The sequence below is a fragment of the Stegastes partitus genome, unplaced genomic scaffold, assembly GCF_000690725.1.
Source record: "Stegastes partitus isolate 25-593 unplaced genomic scaffold, Stegastes_partitus-1.0.2 Scaffold720, whole genome shotgun sequence".
Lineage (NCBI taxonomy): Eukaryota > Metazoa > Chordata > Actinopteri > Pomacentridae > Stegastes > Stegastes partitus.
The window spans coordinates 275,769-282,076 of record NW_007578451.1 but is presented as its reverse complement, the minus strand read 5'-3'; positions in this window follow the sequence as shown (position 1 = coordinate 282,076).

Sequence of the window (6,308 nt, the reverse complement as noted above, 5' to 3'; positions counted from 1 at the left end):
CAATGACTTAACTCCACTCACTCTCCACCTCTTTGCTCATTTTGTAGGAGACCATCAGTCTGTTCAGGTGATAGTTTGGTCTGTGTGCCCCCCCAACAAACATCATTCTGCCTGCTGGCACACCTCTTCAAAAGCTGAGAGAAAAAAGAGAACATTTCCCCCAAGATATAGTTTCTTCCTTTTAATAATAAAAAAGTGTCAAAAAGTACTTTAAAAAAACTAATGTGTTTTGGTTGTGTCTGCAAAATGATTTCAGGACTGTAACAGAATTGCAGCACACGTTCCCTTTAGATCTCAGTTCTGATTGCAATAAAAGCCTCAAATGTATCCACGCGACTTGTCCTACTCATACATAACACAAAAGAATGCATCTTTCCCATATTGCAAAGTTAAATTGGCTTTAATATACTGGATTCAGCATTTACAAAGTAATCTCTCTCAGAAGTTATGAAGAACATTTTTCAAAGAATAGCAACCAAAGCAGGAAGAGAGTTCTTGAGGCGAGTAATGCTACATTTAATATATGCAGATATACAACACAATCAGCCAGATGAATAAACACAACCTTTAGCCCTTCATCTTGTGTTCCAATTTTGTCTGTGGAGGCGCTGGTCAGTAATAGGGCCGAGTGGGCAGTGGGTTGTAACTCTGGCTCAGTGTTTAGGTTTTAACAGCCAGAGAGATGCTGCAAAAACCCAAGTGACACAAACATATATATACACAGCACACACTCTGGAGCAGAAATCAGCTCCAGCCGAGCCACATAACAATATAAGTGCATCTCAGATTGTTTGGAGTCGTGCCCGGGGCAAAGTTTTCATGGTTTAGTGTATATTGTAGAGTAAGGGTGTGTCTTCTGGGACAGACGCAGTGAGCAGGAGATTGTTCGGTAAAGAATAGCCTGCAGCCACCGGCTCATTTATGAGACAGTAAAAGGAGAAAAAGATGGGAGAGAGGGGAAAAGCAGTACTGAAACTGAAGGAGAGGCAAGGGGCAGCGATGTGTGTAGAGTAAGTTTCTCTCTGGTCTTAGGAATGTGTGCTCATACAGTAGGTGTGCCGGGTGTCTCTCCACCCTTAGGTGCCTTTAGGGAACAGCAGAGCATATAGAAACCTTATTGCCATTTTACTTTTCACTGCTTACACTCCGACCAAGCGCCGCCTCCAGTGTGCAACAAAATATTGAAGTCTGTAGGAGCTCATACTGGGGTGTTTCTGTCCATTCTAGTGTAAACTAAGTGTTGTGGACTGAAGGTGGCGACTACTGGATGGCTTCATCTGCAGACAAGGCATGTAAAGATGCTTATTAATGGGATTTTATATGACAGTCTGATTTCCTCTGAAATATTGTAAGCACCCATGATGTTGAGTTGGTAACCCAAACAAGTTCACTCAAGCAGTCCTTCACGACTTTATCTCAAATAGAAGGTCATAACTTAACCTTGGGTTGTGCAACATGTTAACATTTACCATCAGTCCATCAACAAGCTTGCTCCCGGTGCTCCAGACACTTTCAGAAGTTTGTCTTGTTTTGGAAACTGGTGCTCTTCCACTATGAAAACTCTTGTTTCTTGTCTTTGTGGTAACCACAGACCCTCCTCTTTTCACCAGCGATGATCCTCGACTTAAAGGTTGGATCATCCAGCTGCTAATTGACATACGAGGTGTGTGAGAAAAGTTCCAGGACTGGTGTCACTAAAGCTATATTTCAAACCCAAACTACAAACAACGAGTTTTCCCCTTCAGACGATCAACCAGCACGTCTACAAAGAGATCCTGCAGCATTTGTTTCATTCGAGAAGAGGCGAGAGTTGTGGCAGGACAAGTTGTGGCTGCTTCACCATGACAACACGCCTGCTCACAATGCCCTGAGCATCCAACAGTTCCTAGCTGAGAAGAACATCTCTGTGCTGGAGCAACCTCCCTACTCACCCCACCTGGCTCTGTGGGATTGTTTCCTCTTCCCCAAGCTCAAGGGGGTCATCAAGGGGACCCGCTTTGAAGACATGGACGACATCAAGATGGCTGTTACAACGGAGCTGGAGGATCCTGGAAGAATCCTGGGAAAGGCCAGGAAAGTGCGCTAGACTACAAAGGGGAAAACTTGTAGTTTGTAGTTTGGATTTTAAATATATCTTTTGTGACACCAGTCCTGGAACTTTTCTGACACACCTCGTAGAATGCTGCTCCTCCAGTTGGAGGTCCATTGAGAAATTGCAAATGTGCAACCACCAGTGGTCCCGAAAATATGTGGAAGACATGTTCTTCTGTTGGAAGCACGATGTAACACAGTCTTCTAACTCATACTGCTCCCAAACGTTTTGTGTCCACATACCATGAACAGTCCCAGAACGTTTCAATCACCCCTCCTACACAATGTGGAAATTAAAAGAATGTGCACTTTGCATAAAATTAATTCGCAAATACTTTGCTTTAGCTTAATGCTGAGCACCAGTATTGAGTCGTTATATAAAGAAATAAAAGGGACTGTGTCTAAAATATAAGCTCATAGTAAAAAATCTTGTTGTGATATTGCTATATGTGTGTTATAAGATGGTTAATGTAGAAAAATCATGTAGGAAAAAAAAACTGAATTGATGTCCAGTCTGAGACCTCTATTGTGCAACTATGTAAGATACCCACTGGATTTGTGGAATGCAGACTGCTGAAATATGGATTTGAATCTTTTGACATGGTGTTAGGAAGATGTCTGGAAGCAACAACTACCCTAAACACAAAACCTGCTGCTGTCCCACAGGGCTGCAGGTGTGTTGGCCTCACCAGCACCTTGTTGTCCTCATGAGCATATCAGCTGCCTTTAGACTTTATCTAACTGCGTTTGAGCTGACAGGTTCAGTTTCACTACAATGAATACGTCTCATTCTCATTGTTCCACAGACCATAGCCTCACTTTCATGCTCGACACTGGAGAAGTTAATCCAGCACGCTGCGAGGAAACATTTCCCTGTGGCAAATCATCCAAAAGCCTTAAGTGATGAATTGGTACATTAAGTGTTTTTAAACTCATAAATATCGCTGTAAACATACGGTGTTGGAATGCATCTGGATTGATTTCTTTTGGGGGATATTTTTCATTTATTGCAATCTAAAATACCAAAAAAAAAAAAAAAGTTTCATTACTGTTTGGAGGCAGCAGTAAGAAAACAATCTGCAGACTTTGAAAGTACTTTGTAACATGGTGTGATGGCAGAAATTCACCAAGGGAGGAAACTAATTTTTAAGCGAGACATATTTTTGGTCTACCTATCTTTTTTCACACACAAACGCTCTATGCTGTTGCTTGAATCTCAAGTTTGCGTCTTGGGGCTGGGATCCCTGGTAATACATTCCCTATTTCTCATCAATTTTTTATTTTTAAGACGAGTAGTGTTGGATTTTAAGTAGAACTAGATTTTTAGATAGATTGCCGCTTTAAAACCCTTGGTAGCTGATATCCTACTTCCATTATTCAAATTCCCACAATAAATTGAATTATGTAGATACAGATAATATGGATTAAATCAGACATCTGGGGCCCCTGGAGATCTGGAGCCCCTGGCAGTTGCTCACTTAGTAATCCGGCCTTGTGTTCAACACGGCATATCGCACTGTTAAAGAGAAGAGGCTTTTAAAATTAAATGAGAAATTCTTCTCCGGAGGAAAAATGAGCTCCAGATAAAACCTTATTCTGCATTTTAATTCTGCCCAGCAGTGCGTTTTCCGGTCTGTTCTTGACCATCTGTAATCAGAGTTTTGCTCCCGTCTCTACAATACATGGCGTAGCACTTTATCTCAAGTGCCTTTCTCACTCTTAATTTCATTACAAATACACTCAAATGTGATGGTAAAGATACTATTGGGACGTACACATCAGTATTTTACATGACACGGAAGCAGTGCCGCTAAATCTTGCTCTGGTGCTGCCGTTTAAGACTTGGCGGCACCAGTGTGAAATTTTAGTCTGAACACCTTTGACACTAAAATACAATAAATTCATGTATTATATAATGTGGAACCAAAAAGCTATGAAAGCAGTGGGTCGTTTTATTTGTATTTATTAGTGTTAATTAAGGTAAATAAGACAAATAGATGGGGGGGGTTACAATATTTCTAAAGGTGTTTATTTTTCTGCTACTTTTCTACAGTGATTTTTATATTATGCTATTTTCAATTGGATTTCCATGAGTGAAACTTTGCTGTGCGATATGTTGAAGGAGATGGGGTCGCACTTCCTTACATCACCTTGTTTTGTGCCACAACAGCTGCCGAATTGACAAACTGGACTGTCGAATGCCAGAAATGCCAACGTATTAGTGACATAACCACCTCTGCCGTAACCCCAGCAAGGGAGGCATGGGGTGTACTCACACTTGGCCAAGGTGCACACCCAAGGCTAGTGGAGGGAAAGAGGCGCCTCACTGCTCAATTCTGGACCGGCTCCAAGCAAAGTCTAGCCGCTGCCCACTATCCAGCCAGCTTGTTCTTTTGGGAGCCATCCCACAGCTGGCAGAAGCCGGGAAGACCTGCCACCACCTTCCTGGACACCCTAAAGGGGGACGCTGGTGTGACCACCTCAGCCGAGCTCTCTGCATGCATGACCAACAGGATGGATTGGAACCAAAGACGTGAAGCTCGGCTGAGGCCGCCATGATGATGATGATGATGATGATGATGATGTTTTCAATAGTATACAAAGTGTGTGCGGTGTTTAAAATATTGTTTCATCTATTCAAACACCTAAAGTTTGACAAGTGAAACTGATGGAATAAATGGAGCTGTCCAGCCGACCTGTCGAACTAAACCGTGGTTACAAAACTGTTTCAAATGATGAAGCAGCTCATATGCTAAAGACATAACATCCATCCATTATCTAAACACCGCTGAATCCTCTGTAGGGTCGTGGGGGAGCTGGAGTCTATCCCAGCTGACTCAGGGCGAAGGCAGGAGACACCCTGGACAGGTCACCAGTCTATCACAGGGCCACACTTAGAGACAGACAACCAACTAACTGTTATTACGACATCCTGCAGTTTGCCGCGTTCAAATTGATGCCAAAAAGTTTCTAGGTTTCTCTTTTTACAGGAATCAGGCTGCTGATTATGAAATCAACACCCTCAGTTGCATTAAGCTTAATGATAAAGGCGTGCATGTCTGGAAAGAACGCAGTTGTGTTAACTGTGACAGAGATGTAAACTATCAGTATCACTGTCTGAGGACAGCAACAGGCTGAAAAGATGAAGTCATCGAGCTCAAGAGATTAAAACTAGTGTGTGGCTGAAAAATGAAAAAGACATCAGTATAGTATCAGTGTGAGTAACTTGTGTAAGTGACAACAGAACCAATCTTCACATTGTCACAACAGGTGCGACATATGACACAGCAGTACTTCAGCTCTACTTTGTCCTCTTGTTGCGGTGCACACAACTTTTTCTGACGTCTTGACTGTGACTGAGCATCCATCTCTGTTCTCCTCTGACATCTGGACAAAATTCCTCTCAGCAGTTTGCAGACAGAGAAAGCTGTTGATCTGTAACCAAATCAAAGACCTCTGCTGTTGCTCCCTTCTGCTCAGCAAAACACAGAATCAATTTTTTAGCAAAACAGAACCAAAGCAGAAAGAAACCTAAACGCAGAAAGAGAACAGGCCTTCCATTTTTCACTGGTCTGGTTGCGGTGAAATTATGATGCATGTTGTTCCTCGCTGCTCGCCGCCTCTGAAGCTGATATAACTGGACATTTTAATTCATTTTCTACATGACAGGACATCTCTTAAGCATTTAATCTTGTGCCCTGTAATTCCCCAACACCCAGAGGGGCCGAGAATCTAATGAAGCAGTTTACTTTTCATTACTGTGGATTTGAAATATTTTCAAGGGCAGATAATACATGAGCCAAACACAGAAAATAAAATTAGCAGCGAGCTGTTCTGCACTGACAGAAAATCACTCTGAATTAATTGAGTTCTCTCAGCAAGTATTTTAAAAAAACGACTCATTTAAAGATTTATTGACAAGAAATGCTTTCAAAACAAAAATGACTTTTATTCGACAGTTGTGTTTTAGTGGGTCCGATCCATCCTTCCATTGGAAGAGCTAGCACAAGGAGACAAGCAACCACACACTCATACTGCATTTATACCTTAGAACGTAACACCAAAAGGCTGACAAGTAGGTCTGTTGCTGTGGTAACGGTGCTAACAGCTGTACCAGATTCACATTAACAGGGCACAATGGAAATCATTACAGATTGTTGTCGGTTATTTAACCCCAAGGCAAAGTCTCACTCTGTCCATCTGTATAGAAAGTAGTA